Source organism: Anarhichas minor, unplaced genomic scaffold (assembly GCF_050575085.1).
Source record: "Anarhichas minor isolate MPS153535 unplaced genomic scaffold, ASM5057508v1 ptg000025l, whole genome shotgun sequence".
Taxonomy (NCBI): Eukaryota; Metazoa; Chordata; class Actinopteri; order Perciformes; family Anarhichadidae; genus Anarhichas; species Anarhichas minor.
The window spans coordinates 1,296,923-1,310,144 of NW_027466471.1; the positions used below are offsets into that span (position 1 = coordinate 1,296,923).

The 13,222-nt window shown below is 42.9% G+C and overlaps 20 non-coding genes across 20 annotated transcripts; all 20 read right to left on the reverse strand.

The window, feature by feature from the left end:
* Positions 1 to 8: 8 nt before the first annotated feature.
* On the reverse strand, positions 9 to 80 carry trnaq-cug (transfer RNA glutamine (anticodon CUG)). Its single transcript has one exon. It is a non-coding gene; the product is annotated as a tRNA-Gln (tRNA).
* A 434-nt stretch (positions 81 to 514) lies between these two features.
* trnal-aag (transfer RNA leucine (anticodon AAG)) lies at positions 515 to 597 on the reverse strand. The gene has a single exon. It is a non-coding gene; the product is annotated as a tRNA-Leu (tRNA).
* Positions 598 to 1,145: 548 nt separating this feature from the next.
* Positions 1,146 to 1,217, reverse strand: trnaq-cug (transfer RNA glutamine (anticodon CUG)). Its single transcript has one exon. It is a non-coding gene; the product is annotated as a tRNA-Gln (tRNA).
* A 434-nt stretch (positions 1,218 to 1,651) lies between these two features.
* Positions 1,652 to 1,734, reverse strand: trnal-aag (transfer RNA leucine (anticodon AAG)). The gene has a single exon. It is a non-coding gene; the product is annotated as a tRNA-Leu (tRNA).
* Positions 1,735 to 2,282: 548 nt separating this feature from the next.
* Positions 2,283 to 2,354, reverse strand: trnaq-cug (transfer RNA glutamine (anticodon CUG)). Its single transcript has one exon. It is a non-coding gene; the product is annotated as a tRNA-Gln (tRNA).
* A 434-nt stretch (positions 2,355 to 2,788) lies between these two features.
* trnal-aag (transfer RNA leucine (anticodon AAG)) lies at positions 2,789 to 2,871 on the reverse strand. Its single transcript has one exon. It is a non-coding gene; the product is annotated as a tRNA-Leu (tRNA).
* Positions 2,872 to 3,419: 548 nt separating this feature from the next.
* Positions 3,420 to 3,491, reverse strand: trnaq-cug (transfer RNA glutamine (anticodon CUG)). Its single transcript has one exon. It is a non-coding gene; the product is annotated as a tRNA-Gln (tRNA).
* A 434-nt stretch (positions 3,492 to 3,925) lies between these two features.
* On the reverse strand, positions 3,926 to 4,008 carry trnal-aag (transfer RNA leucine (anticodon AAG)). Its single transcript has one exon. It is a non-coding gene; the product is annotated as a tRNA-Leu (tRNA).
* A 548-nt stretch (positions 4,009 to 4,556) lies between these two features.
* trnaq-cug (transfer RNA glutamine (anticodon CUG)) lies at positions 4,557 to 4,628 on the reverse strand. The gene has a single exon. It is a non-coding gene; the product is annotated as a tRNA-Gln (tRNA).
* Positions 4,629 to 5,693: 1,065 nt separating this feature from the next.
* trnaq-cug (transfer RNA glutamine (anticodon CUG)) lies at positions 5,694 to 5,765 on the reverse strand. Its single transcript has one exon. It is a non-coding gene; the product is annotated as a tRNA-Gln (tRNA).
* Positions 5,766 to 6,199: 434 nt separating this feature from the next.
* trnal-aag (transfer RNA leucine (anticodon AAG)) lies at positions 6,200 to 6,282 on the reverse strand. Its single transcript has one exon. It is a non-coding gene; the product is annotated as a tRNA-Leu (tRNA).
* Positions 6,283 to 6,830: 548 nt separating this feature from the next.
* Positions 6,831 to 6,902, reverse strand: trnaq-cug (transfer RNA glutamine (anticodon CUG)). The gene has a single exon. It is a non-coding gene; the product is annotated as a tRNA-Gln (tRNA).
* Positions 6,903 to 7,336: 434 nt separating this feature from the next.
* trnal-aag (transfer RNA leucine (anticodon AAG)) lies at positions 7,337 to 7,419 on the reverse strand. The gene has a single exon. It is a non-coding gene; the product is annotated as a tRNA-Leu (tRNA).
* Positions 7,420 to 7,967: 548 nt separating this feature from the next.
* Positions 7,968 to 8,039, reverse strand: trnaq-cug (transfer RNA glutamine (anticodon CUG)). Its single transcript has one exon. It is a non-coding gene; the product is annotated as a tRNA-Gln (tRNA).
* Positions 8,040 to 8,473: 434 nt separating this feature from the next.
* Positions 8,474 to 8,556, reverse strand: trnal-aag (transfer RNA leucine (anticodon AAG)). The gene has a single exon. It is a non-coding gene; the product is annotated as a tRNA-Leu (tRNA).
* A 548-nt stretch (positions 8,557 to 9,104) lies between these two features.
* On the reverse strand, positions 9,105 to 9,176 carry trnaq-cug (transfer RNA glutamine (anticodon CUG)). The gene has a single exon. It is a non-coding gene; the product is annotated as a tRNA-Gln (tRNA).
* A 1,065-nt stretch (positions 9,177 to 10,241) lies between these two features.
* trnaq-cug (transfer RNA glutamine (anticodon CUG)) lies at positions 10,242 to 10,313 on the reverse strand. Its single transcript has one exon. It is a non-coding gene; the product is annotated as a tRNA-Gln (tRNA).
* A 1,065-nt stretch (positions 10,314 to 11,378) lies between these two features.
* On the reverse strand, positions 11,379 to 11,450 carry trnaq-cug (transfer RNA glutamine (anticodon CUG)). The gene has a single exon. It is a non-coding gene; the product is annotated as a tRNA-Gln (tRNA).
* A 434-nt stretch (positions 11,451 to 11,884) lies between these two features.
* On the reverse strand, positions 11,885 to 11,967 carry trnal-aag (transfer RNA leucine (anticodon AAG)). The gene has a single exon. It is a non-coding gene; the product is annotated as a tRNA-Leu (tRNA).
* A 548-nt stretch (positions 11,968 to 12,515) lies between these two features.
* On the reverse strand, positions 12,516 to 12,587 carry trnaq-cug (transfer RNA glutamine (anticodon CUG)). The gene has a single exon. It is a non-coding gene; the product is annotated as a tRNA-Gln (tRNA).
* Positions 12,588 to 13,222: the final 635 nt, after the last annotated feature.

A 13,222-nucleotide genomic window follows, 5' to 3' on the forward strand; every position in this document is an offset into this window, starting at 1 on the left:
TTAAAAACAGGTTCCACTGAGATTTGAACTCAGATCACTGGATTCAGAGTCCAGAGTGCTAACCATTACACCATGGAACCTCTACACCATCAAAAAATACACAGTTTTGGTAGACCGTTTCTTATTTGGCATCCGTTAGTATGTTATCTGTGCAGGGAATAGGACATAGAAGGCATACAACGTTACCAATGACAAAGAAGCTAACAAGACACAGAAACCGTTTCAGGCTAACTTCAGAATTTTAGTAAGATCAGCAGAGGATTTGGGAAATGACAAGTAAAGAAATTGTTTTGAGAGACTTCCTACAATCAATGAATCCAGCAAAATATAGGCCAACTGTTTACAAACACATGGTTAGATTACATTGGTTGATAATGTAGAGGCTTGCAAATGCTGCTGCTGCAGTGGTCGTGCAGTAGTTTGTCAAATGCCTGCTCCTTGACATACAAAGCATTGCTAAGCTTTCTTTCACAATATCATGTTACAGTCAACGCAACCAGTGAAAAACAATTGCTGTCAGAAGTGGGATTCGAACCCACGCCTCCAGTGGAGACTGCGACCTTAACGCAGCGCCTTGGACCGCTCGGCCATCCTGACTGAAAAAAACCCTGAATTTGCTTTGTTTTGCCATCTAATGAGCCTTTAAGTGTATTAATATGTTCCGCAAACACGACGTCTTGAATCAGTATTCATTGCCGTTGACCCCACTAACACAGCCCCTTGTGTTTTTTTAACACACAAATGGTTGGACACAGCCCCCATCTGACGTCGGAAAGCTGTGGGTCGATGGGGTTTCCAAAGCTGGTCGACCATCCAACAACCACCTCTGATGGAGTATACGGGTCCCTTGATGACGAACACTTTAGACTCTAACGGCAAGAACCTGAGTTGAAATCTCAGTCAAACTTCTTTTTTTATGGTGATTACAAGACACAATACAAAGTGTGCATCCATGATTTAAGTGGAAACCATTTTGCTCCCTGTCAATAGTACTTCATTCTTAGATCACTCCGGTGAAGGTCAAGACACTCCTCTCCGGTCTCACTTGTACCTGAAGCAAGATGGCCACACCAGTCCAACTTTTGCTGAGATGTGGAAAGGTTGCATTTTTTGACCTTCTTTGACCTTTACTCTAGCTTAAAAACAGGTTCCACTGAGATTTGAACTCAGATCACTGGATTCAGAGTCCAGAGTGCTAACCATTACACCATGGAACCTCTACACCATCAAAAAATACACAGTTTTGGTAGACCGTTTCTTATTTGGCATCCGTTAGTATGTTATCTGTGCAGGGAATAGGACATAGAAGGCATACAACGTTACCAATGACAAAGAAGCTAACAAGACACAGAAACCGTTTCAGGCTGACTTAAGGATTTTAGTAAGCTCAGCAGAGGATTTGGGAAGTGACAAGTAAAGAAATTGTTTTGAGAGACTTCATACAAACAATGAATCCAGCAAAATATAGGCCAACTGTTTACAAACACATGGTTAGATTACATTGGTTGATAATGTAGAGGCTTGCAAATGCTGCTGCTGCAGTGGTCGTGCAGTAGTTTGTCAAATGCCTGCTCCTTGACATACAAAGCATTGCTAAGCTTTCTTTCACAATATCATGTTACAGTCAACGCAACCAGTGAAAAACAATTGCTGTCAGAAGTGGGATTCGAACCCACGCCTCCAGTGGAGACTGCGACCTTAACGCAGCGCCTTGGACCGCTCGGCCATCCTGACTGAAAAAAACCCTGAATTTGCTTTGTTTTGCCATCTAATGAGCCTTTAAGTGTATTAATATGTTCCGCAAACACGACGTCTTGAATCAGTATTCATTGCCGTTGACCCCACTAACACAGCCCCTTGTGTTTTTTTAACACACAAATGGTTGGACACAGCCCCCATCTGACGTCGGAAAGCTGTGGGTCGATGGGGTTTCCAAAGCTGGTCGACCATCCAACAACCACCTCTGATGGAGTATACGGGTCCCTTGATGACGAACACTTTAGACTCTAACGGCAAGAACCTGAGTTGAAATCTCAGTCAAACTTCTTTTTTTATGGTGATTACAAGACACAATACAAAGTGTGCATCCATGATTTAAGTGGAAACCATTTTGCTCCCTGTCAATAGTACTTCATTCTTAGATCACTCCGGTGAAGGTCAAGACACTCCTCTCCGGTCTCACTTGTACCTGAAGCAAGATGGCCACACCAGTCCAACTTTTGCTGAGATGTGGAAAGGTTGCATTTTTTGACCTTCTTTGACCTTTACTCTAGCTTAAAAACAGGTTCCACTGAGATTTGAACTCAGATCACTGGATTCAGAGTCCAGAGTGCTAACCATTACACCATGGAACCTCTACACCATCAAAAAATACACAGTTTTGGTAGACCGTTTCTTATTTGGCATCCGTTAGTATGTTATCTGTGCAGGGAATAGGACATAGAAGGCATACAACGTTACCAATGACAAAGAAGCTAACAAGACACAGAAACCGTTTCAGGCTAACTTCAGAATTTTAGTAAGATCAGCAGAGGATTTGGGAAATGACAAGTAAAGAAATTGTTTTGAGAGACTTCCTACAATCAATGAATCCAGCAAAATATAGGCCAACTGTTTACAAACACATGGTTAGATTACATTGGTTGATAATGTAGAGGCTTGCAAATGCTGCTGCTGCAGTGGTCGTGCAGTAGTTTGTCAAATGCCTGCTCCTTGACATACAAAGCATTGCTAAGCTTTCTTTCACAATATCATGTTACAGTCAACGCAACCAGTGAAAAACAATTGCTGTCAGAAGTGGGATTCGAACCCACGCCTCCAGTGGAGACTGCGACCTTAACGCAGCGCCTTGGACCGCTCGGCCATCCTGACTGAAAAAAACCCTGAATTTGCTTTGTTTTGCCATCTAATGAGCCTTTAAGTGTATTAATATGTTCCGCAAACACGACGTCTTGAATCAGTATTCATTGCCGTTGACCCCACTAACACAGCCCCTTGTGTTTTTTTAACACACAAATGGTTGGACACAGCCCCCATCTGACGTCGGAAAGCTGTGGGTCGATGGGGTTTCCAAAGCTGGTCGACCATCCAACAACCACCTCTGATGGAGTATACGGGTCCCTTGATGACGAACACTTTAGACTCTAACGGCAAGAACCTGAGTTGAAATCTCAGTCAAACTTCTTTTTTTATGGTGATTACAAGACACAATACAAAGTGTGCATCCATGATTTAAGTGGAAACCATTTTGCTCCCTGTCAATAGTACTTCATTCTTAGATCACTCCGGTGAAGGTCAAGACACTCCTCTCCGGTCTCACTTGTACCTGAAGCAAGATGGCCACACCAGTCCAACTTTTGCTGAGATGTGGAAAGGTTGCATTTTTTGACCTTCTTTGACCTTTACTCTAGCTTAAAAACAGGTTCCACTGAGATTTGAACTCAGATCACTGGATTCAGAGTCCAGAGTGCTAACCATTACACCATGGAACCTCTACACCATCAAAAAATACACAGTTTTGGTAGACCGTTTCTTATTTGGCATCCGTTAGTATGTTATCTGTGCAGGGAATAGGACATAGAAGGCATACAACGTTACCAATGACAAAGAAGCTAACAAGACACAGAAACCGTTTCAGGCTGACTTAAGGATTTTAGTAAGCTCAGCAGAGGATTTGGGAAGTGACAAGTAAAGAAATTGTTTTGAGAGACTTCATACAAACAATGAATCCAGCAAAATATAGGCCAACTGTTTACAAACACATGGTTAGATTACATTGGTTGATAATGTAGAGGCTTGCAAATGCTGCTGCTGCAGTGGTCGTGCAGTAGTTTGTCAAATGCCTGCTCCTTGACATACAAAGCATTGCTAAGCTTTCTTTCACAATATCATGTTACAGTCAACGCAACCAGTGAAAAACAATTGCTGTCAGAAGTGGGATTCGAACCCACGCCTCCAGTGGAGACTGCGACCTTAACGCAGCGCCTTGGACCGCTCGGCCATCCTGACTGAAAAAAACCCTGAATTTGCTTTGTTTTGCCATCTAATGAGCCTTTAAGTGTATTAATATGTTCCGCAAACACGACGTCTTGAATCAGTATTCATTGCCGTTGACCCCACTAACACAGCCCCTTGTGTTTTTTTAACACACAAATGGTTGGACACAGCCCCCATCTGACGTCGGAAAGCTGTGGGTCGATGGGGTTTCCAAAGCTGGTCGACCATCCAACAACCACCTCTGATGGAGTATACGGGTCCCTTGATGACGAACACTTTAGACTCTAACGGCAAGAACCTGAGTTGAAATCTCAGTCAAACTTCTTTTTTTATGGTGATTACAAGACACAATACAAAGTGTGCATCCATGATTTAAGTGGAAACCATTTTGCTCCCTGTCAATAGTACTTCATTCTTAGATCACTCCGGTGAAGGTCAAGACACTCCTCTCCGGTCTCACTTGTACCTGAAGCAAGATGGCCACACCAGTCCAACTTTTGCTGAGATGTGGAAAGGTTGCATTTTTTGACCTTCTTTGACCTTTACTCTAGCTTAAAAACAGGTTCCACTGAGATTTGAACTCAGATCACTGGATTCAGAGTCCAGAGTGCTAACCATTACACCATGGAACCTCTACACCATCAAAAAATACACAGTTTTGGTAGACCGTTTCTTATTTGGCATCCGTTAGTATGTTATCTGTGCAGGGAATAGGACATAGAAGGCATACAACGTTACCAATGACAAAGAAGCTAACAAGACACAGAAACCGTTTCAGGCTGACTTAAGGATTTTAGTAAGCTCAGCAGAGGATTTGGGAAGTGACAAGTAAAGAAATTGTTTTGAGAGACTTCATACAAACAATGAATCCAGCAAAATATAGGCCAACTGTTTACAAACACATGGTTAGATTACATTGGTTGATAATGTAGAGGCTTGCAAATGCTGCTGCTGCAGTGGTCGTGCAGTAGTTTGTCAAATGCCTGCTCCTTGACATACAAAGCATTGCTAAGCTTTCTTTCACAATATCATGTTACAGTCAACGCAACCAGTGAAAAACAATTGCTGTCAGAAGTGGGATTCGAACCCATGCCTCCAGTGGAGACTGCGACCTTAACGCAGCGCCTTGGACCGCTCGGCCATCCTGACTGAAAAAAACCCTGAATTTGCTTTGTTTTGCCATCTAATGAGCCTTTAAGTGTATTAATATGTTCCGCAAACACGACGTCTTGAATCAGTATTCATTGCCGTTGACCCCACTAACACAGCCCCTTGTGTTTTTTTAACACACAAATGGTTGGACACAGCCCCCATCTGACGTCGGAAAGCTGTGGGTCGATGGGGTTTCCAAAGCTGGTCGACCATCCAACAACCACCTCTGATGGAGTATACGGGTCCCTTGATGACGAACACTTTAGACTCTAACGGCAAGAACCTGAGTTGAAATCTCAGTCAAACTTCTTTTTTTATGGTGATTACAAGACACAATACAAAGTGTGCATCCATGATTTAAGTGGAAACCATTTTGCTCCCTGTCAATAGTACTTCATTCTTAGATCACTCCGGTGAAGGTCAAGACACTCCTCTCCGGTCTCACTTGTACCTGAAGCAAGATGGCCACACCAGTCCAACTTTTGCTGAGATGTGGAAAGGTTGCATTTTTTGACCTTCTTTGACCTTTACTCTAGCTTAAAAACAGGTTCCACTGAGATTTGAACTCAGATCACTGGATTCAGAGTCCAGAGTGCTAACCATTACACCATGGAACCTCTACACCATCAAAAAATACACAGTTTTGGTAGACCGTTTCTTATTTGGCATCCGTTAGTATGTTATCTGTGCAGGGAATAGGACATAGAAGGCATACAACGTTACCAATGACAAAGAAGCTAACAAGACACAGAAACCGTTTCAGGCTAACTTCAGAATTTTAGTAAGATCAGCAGAGGATTTGGGAAATGACAAGTAAAGAAATTGTTTTGAGAGACTTCCTACAATCAATGAATCCAGCAAAATATAGGCCAACTGTTTACAAACACATGGTTAGATTACATTGGTTGATAATGTAGAGGCTTGCAAATGCTGCTGCTGCAGTGGTCGTGCAGTAGTTTGTCAAATGCCTGCTCCTTGACATACAAAGCATTGCTAAGCTTTCTTTCACAATATCATGTTACAGTCAACGCAACCAGTGAAAAACAATTGCTGTCAGAAGTGGGATTCGAACCCACGCCTCCAGTGGAGACTGCGACCTTAACGCAGCGCCTTGGACCGCTCGGCCATCCTGACTGAAAAATACCCTGAATTTGCTTTGTTTTGCCATCTAATGAGCCTTTAAGTGCATTAATATGTTCCGCAAACACGACGTCTTGAATCAGTATTCATTGCCGTTGACCCCACTAACACAGCCCCTTGTGTTTTTTTAACACACAAATGGTTGGACACAGCCCCCATCTGACGTCGGAAAGCTGTGGGTCGATGGGGTTTCCAAAGCTGGTCGACCATCCAACAACCACCTCTGATGGAGTATACGGGTCCCTTGATGACGAACACTTTAGACTCTAACGGCAAGAACCTGAGTTGAAATCTCAGTCAAACTTCTTTTTTTATGGTGATTACAAGACACAATACAAAGTGTGCATCCATGATTTAAGTGGAAACCATTTTGCTCCCTGTCAATAGTACTTCATTCTTAGATCACTCCGGTGAAGGTCAAGACACTCCTCTCCGGTCTCACTTGTACCTGAAGCAAGATGGCCACACCAGTCCAACTTTTGCTGAGATGTGGAAAGGTTGCATTTTTTGACCTTCTTTGACCTTTACTCTAGCTTAAAAACAGGTTCCACTGAGATTTGAACTCAGATCACTGGATTCAGAGTCCAGAGTGCTAACCATTACACCATGGAACCTCTACACCATCAAAAAATACACAGTTTTGGTAGACCGTTTCTTATTTGGCATCCGTTAGTATGTTATCTGTGCAGGGAATAGGACATAGAAGGCATACAACGTTACCAATGACAAAGAAGCTAACAAGACACAGAAACCGTTTCAGGCTGACTTAAGGATTTTAGTAAGCTCAGCAGAGGATTTGGGAAGTGACAAGTAAAGAAATTGTTTTGAGAGACTTCATACAAACAATGAATCCAGCAAAATATAGGCCAACTGTTTACAAACACATGGTTAGATTACATTGGTTGATAATGTAGAGGCTTGCAAATGCTGCTGCTGCAGTGGTCGTGCAGTAGTTTGTCAAATGCCTGCTCCTTGACATACAAAGCATTGCTAAGCTTTCTTTCACAATATCATGTTACAGTCAACGCAACCAGTGAAAAACAATTGCTGTCAGAAGTGGGATTCGAACCCACGCCTCCAGTGGAGACTGCGACCTTAACGCAGCGCCTTGGACCGCTCGGCCATCCTGACTGAAAAAAACCCTGAATTTGCTTTGTTTTGCCATCTAATGAGCCTTTAAGTGTATTAATATGTTCCGCAAACACGACGTCTTGAATCAGTATTCATTGCCGTTGACCCCACTAACACAGCCCCTTGTGTTTTTTTAACACACAAATGGTTGGACACAGCCCCCATCTGACGTCGGAAAGCTGTGGGTCGATGGGGTTTCCAAAGCTGGTCGACCATCCAACAACCACCTCTGATGGAGTATACGGGTCCCTTGATGACGAACACTTTAGACTCTAACGGCAAGAACCTGAGTTGAAATCTCAGTCAAACTTCTTTTTTTATGGTGATTACAAGACACAATACAAAGTGTGCATCCATGATTTAAGTGGAAACCATTTTGCTCCCTGTCAATAGTACTTCATTCTTAGATCACTCCGGTGAAGGTCAAGACACTCCTCTCCGGTCTCACTTGTACCTGAAGCAAGATGGCCACACCAGTCCAACTTTTGCTGAGATGTGGAAAGGTTGCATTTTTTGACCTTCTTTGACCTTTACTCTAGCTTAAAAACAGGTTCCACTGAGATTTGAACTCAGATCACTGGATTCAGAGTCCAGAGTGCTAACCATTACACCATGGAACCTCTACACCATCAAAAAATACACAGTTTTGGTAGACCGTTTCTTATTTGGCATCCGTTAGTATGTTATCTGTGCAGGGAATAGGACATAGAAGGCATACAACGTTACCAATGACAAAGAAGCTAACAAGACACAGAAACCGTTTCAGGCTAACTTCAGAATTTTAGTAAGATCAGCAGAGGATTTGGGAAATGACAAGTAAAGAAATTGTTTTGAGAGACTTCCTACAATCAATGAATCCAGCAAAATATAGGCCAACTGTTTACAAACACATGGTTAGATTACATTGGTTGATAATGTAGAGGCTTGCAAATGCTGCTGCTGCAGTGGTCGTGCAGTAGTTTGTCAAATGCCTGCTCCTTGACATACAAAGCATTGCTAAGCTTTCTTTCACAATATCATGTTACAGTCAACGCAACCAGTGAAAAACAATTGCTGTCAGAAGTGGGATTCGAACCCACGCCTCCAGTGGAGACTGCGACCTTAACGCAGCGCCTTGGACCGCTCGGCCATCCTGACTGAAAAATACCCTGAATTTGCTTTGTTTTGCCATCTAATGAGCCTTTAAGTGCATTAATATGTTCCGCAAACACGACGTCTTGAATCAGTATTCATTGCCGTTGACCCCACTAACACAGCCCCTTGTGTTTTTTTAACACACAAATGGTTGGACACAGCCCCCATCTGACGTCGGAAAGCTGTGGGTCGATGGGGTTTCCAAAGCTGGTCGACCATCCAACAACCACCTCTGATGGAGTATACGGGTCCCTTGATGACGAACACTTTAGACTCTAACGGCAAGAACCTGAGTTGAAATCTCAGTCAAACTTCTTTTTTTATGGTGATTACAAGACACAATACAAAGTGTGCATCCATGATTTAAGTGGAAACCATTTTGCTCCCTGTCAATAGTACTTCATTCTTAGATCACTCCGGTGAAGGTCAAGACACTCCTCTCCGGTCTCACTTGTACCTGAAGCAAGATGGCCACACCAGTCCAACTTTTGCTGAGATGTGGAAAGGTTGCATTTTTTGACCTTCTTTGACCTTTACTCTAGCTTAAAAACAGGTTCCACTGAGATTTGAACTCAGATCACTGGATTCAGAGTCCAGAGTGCTAACCATTACACCATGGAACCTCTACACCATCAAAAAATACACAGTTTTGGTAGACCGTTTCTTATTTGGCATCCGTTAGTATGTTATCTGTGCAGGGAATAGGACATAGAAGGCATACAACGTTACCAATGACAAAGAAGCTAACAAGACACAGAAACCGTTTCAGGCTGACTTAAGGATTTTAGTAAGCTCAGCAGAGGATTTGGGAAGTGACAAGTAAAGAAATTGTTTTGAGAGACTTCATACAAACAATGAATCCAGCAAAATATAGGCCAACTGTTTACAAACACATGGTTAGATTACATTGGTTGATAATGTAGAGGCTTGCAAATGCTGCTGCTGCAGTGGTCGTGCAGTAGTTTGTCAAATGCCTGCTCCTTGACATACAAAGCATTGCTAAGCTTTCTTTCACAATATCATGTTACAGTCAACGCAACCAGTGAAAAACAATTGCTGTCAGAAGTGGGATTCAAACCCACGCCTCCAGTGGAGACTGCGACCTGAACGCAGCACCTTGGACCGCTCGGCCATCCTGACTGAAAAAAACCCTGAATTTGCTTTGTTTTGCCATCTAATGAGCCTTTAAGTGCATTAATATGTTCCGCAAACACGACGTCTTGAATCAGTATTCATTGCCGTTGACCCCACTAACACAGCCCCTTGTGTTTTTTTAACACACAAATGGTTGGACACAGCCCCCATCTGACGTCGGAAAGCTGTGGGTCGATGGGGTTTCCAAAGCTGGTCGACCATCCAACAACCACCTCTGATGGAGTATACGGGTCCCTTGATGACGAACACTTTAGACTCTAACGGCAAGAACCTGAGTTGAAATCTCAGTCAAACTTCTTTTTTTATGGTGATTACAAGACACAATACAAAGTGTGCATCCATGATTTAAGTGGAAACCATTTTGCTCCCTGTCAATAGTACTTCATTCTTAGATCACTCCGGTGAAGGTCAAGACACTCCTCTCCGGTCTCACTTGTACCTGAAGCAAGATGGCCACACCAGTCCAACTTTTGCTGAGATGTGGAAAGGTTGCATTTTTTGACCTTCTTTGACCTTTACTCTAGCTTAAAAACAGGTTCCACTGAGATTTGAACTCAGATCACTGGATTCAGAGTCCAGAGTGCTAACCATTACACCATGGAACCTCTACACCATCAAAAAATACACAGTTTTGGTAGACCGTTTCTTATTTGGCATCCGTTAGTATGTTATCTGTGCAGGGAATAGGACATAGAAGGCATACAACGTTACCAATGACAAAGAAGCTAACAAGACACAGAAACCGTTTCAGGCTGACTTAAGGATTTTAGTAAGCTCAGCAGAGGATTTGGGAAGTGACAAGTAAAGAAATTGTTTTGAGAGACTTCATACAAACAATGAATCCAGCAAAATATAGGCCAACTGTTTACAAACACATGGTTAGATTACATTGGTTGATAATGTAGAGGCTTGCAAATGCTGCTGCTGCAGTGGTCGTGCAGTAGTTTGTCAAATGCCTGCTCCTTGACATACAAAGCATTGCTAAGCTTTCTTTCACAATATCATGTTACAGTCAACGCAACCAGTGAAAAACAATTGCTGTCAGAAGTGGGATTCAAACCCACGCCTCCAGTGGAGACTGCGACCTGAACGCAGCGCCTTGGACCGCTCGGCCATCCTGACTGAAAAAAACCCTGAATTTGCTTTGTTTTGCCATCTAATGAGCCTTTAAGTGCATTAATATGTTCCGCAAACACGACGTCTTGAATCAGTATTCATTGCCGTTGACCCCACTAACACAGCCCCTTGTGTTTTTTTAACACACAAATGGTTGGACACAGCCCCCATCTGACGTCGGAAAGCTGTGGGTCGATGGGGTTTCCAAAGCTGGTCGACCATCCAACAACCACCTCTGATGGAGTATACGGGTCCCTTGATGACGAACACTTTAGACTCTAACGGCAAGAACCTGAGTTGAAATCTCAGTCAAACTTCTTTTTTTATGGTGATTACAAGACACAATACAAAGTGTGCATCCATGATTTGAGTGGAAACCATTTTGCTCCCTGTCAATAGTACTTCATTCTTAGATCACTCCGGTGAAGGTCAAGACACTCCTCTCCGGTCTCACTTGTACCTGAAGCAAGATGGCCACACCAGTCCAACTTTTGCTGAGATGTGGAAAGGTTGCATTTTTTGACCTTCTTTGACCTTTACTCTAGCTTAAAAACAGGTTCCACTGAGATTTGAACTCAGATCACTGGATTCAGAGTCCAGAGTGCTAACCATTACACCATGGAACCTCTACACCATCAAAAAATACACAGTTTTGGTAGACCGTTTCTTATTTGGCATCCGTTAGTATGTTATCTGTGCAGGGAATAGGACATAGAAGGCATACAACGTTACCAATGACAAAGAAGCTAACAAGACACAGAAACCGTTTCAGGCTGACTTAAGGATTTTAGTAAGCTCAGCAGAGGATTTGGGAAGTGACAAGTAAAGAAATTGTTTTGAGAGACTTCATACAAACAATGAATCCAGCAAAATATAGGCCAACTGTTTACAAACACATGGTTAGATTACATTGGTTGATAATGTAGAGGCTTGCAAATGCTGCTGCTGCAGTGGTCGTGCAGTAGTTTGTCAAATGCCTGCTCCTTGACATACAAAGCATTGCTAAGCTTTCTTTCACAATATCATGTTACAGTCAACGCAACCAGTGAAAAACAATTGCTGTCAGAAGTGGGATTCGAACCCACGCCTCCAGTGGAGACTGCGACCTTAACGCAGCGCCTTGGACCGCTCGGCCATCCTGACTGAAAAAAACCCTGAATTTGCTTTGTTTTGCCATCTAATGAGCCTTTAAGTGTATTAATATGTTCCGCAAACACGACGTCTTGAATCAGTATTCATTGCCGTTGACCCCACTAACACAGCCCCTTGTGTTTTTTTAACACACAAATGGTTGGACACAGCCCCCATCTGACGTCGGAAAGCTGTGGGTCGATGGGGTTTCCAAAGCTGGTCGACCATCCAACAACCACCTCTGATGGAGTATACGGGTCCCTTGATGACGAACACTTTAGACTCTAACGGCAAGAACCTGAGTTGAAATCTCAGTCAAACTTCTTTTTTTATGGTGATTACAAGACACAATACAAAGTGTGCATCCATGATTTAAGTGGAAACCATTTTGCTCCCTGTCAATAGTACTTCATTCTTAGATCACTCCGGTGAAGGTCAAGACACTCCTCTCCGGTCTCACTTGTACCTGAAGCAAGATGGCCACACCAGTCCAACTTTTGCTGAGATGTGGAAAGGTTGCATTTTTTGACCTTCTTTGACCTTTACTCTAGCTTAAAAACAGGTTCCACTGAGATTTGAACTCAGATCACTGGATTCAGAGTCCAGAGTGCTAACCATTACACCATGGAACCTCTACACCATCAAAAAATACACAGTTTTGGTAGACCGTTTCTTATTTGGCATCCGTTAGTATGTTATCTGTGCAGGGAATAGGACATAGAAGGCATACAACGTTACCAATGACAAAGAAGCTAACAAGACACAGAAACCGTTTCAGGCTGACTTAAGGATTTTAGTAAGCTCAGCAGAGGATTTGGGAAGTGACAAGTAAAGAAATTGTTTTGAGAGACTTCATACAAACAATGAATCCAGCAAAATATAGGCCAACTGTTTACAAACACATGGTTAGATTACATTGGTTGATAATGTAGAGGCTTGCAAATGCTGCTGCTGCAGTGGTCGTGCAGTAGTTTGTCAAATGCCTGCTCCTTGACATACAAAGCATTGCTAAGCTTTCTTTCACAATATCATGTTACAGTCAACGCAACCAGTGAAAAACAATTGCTGTCAGAAGTGGGATTCGAACCCATGCCTCCAGTGGAGACTGCGACCTTAACGCAGCGCCTTGGACCGCTCGGCCATCCTGACTGAAAAAAACCCTGAATTTGCTTTGTTTTGCCATCTAATGAGCCTTTAAGTGTATTAATATGTTCCGCAAACACGACGTCTTGAATCAGTATTCATTGCCGTTGACCCCACTAACACA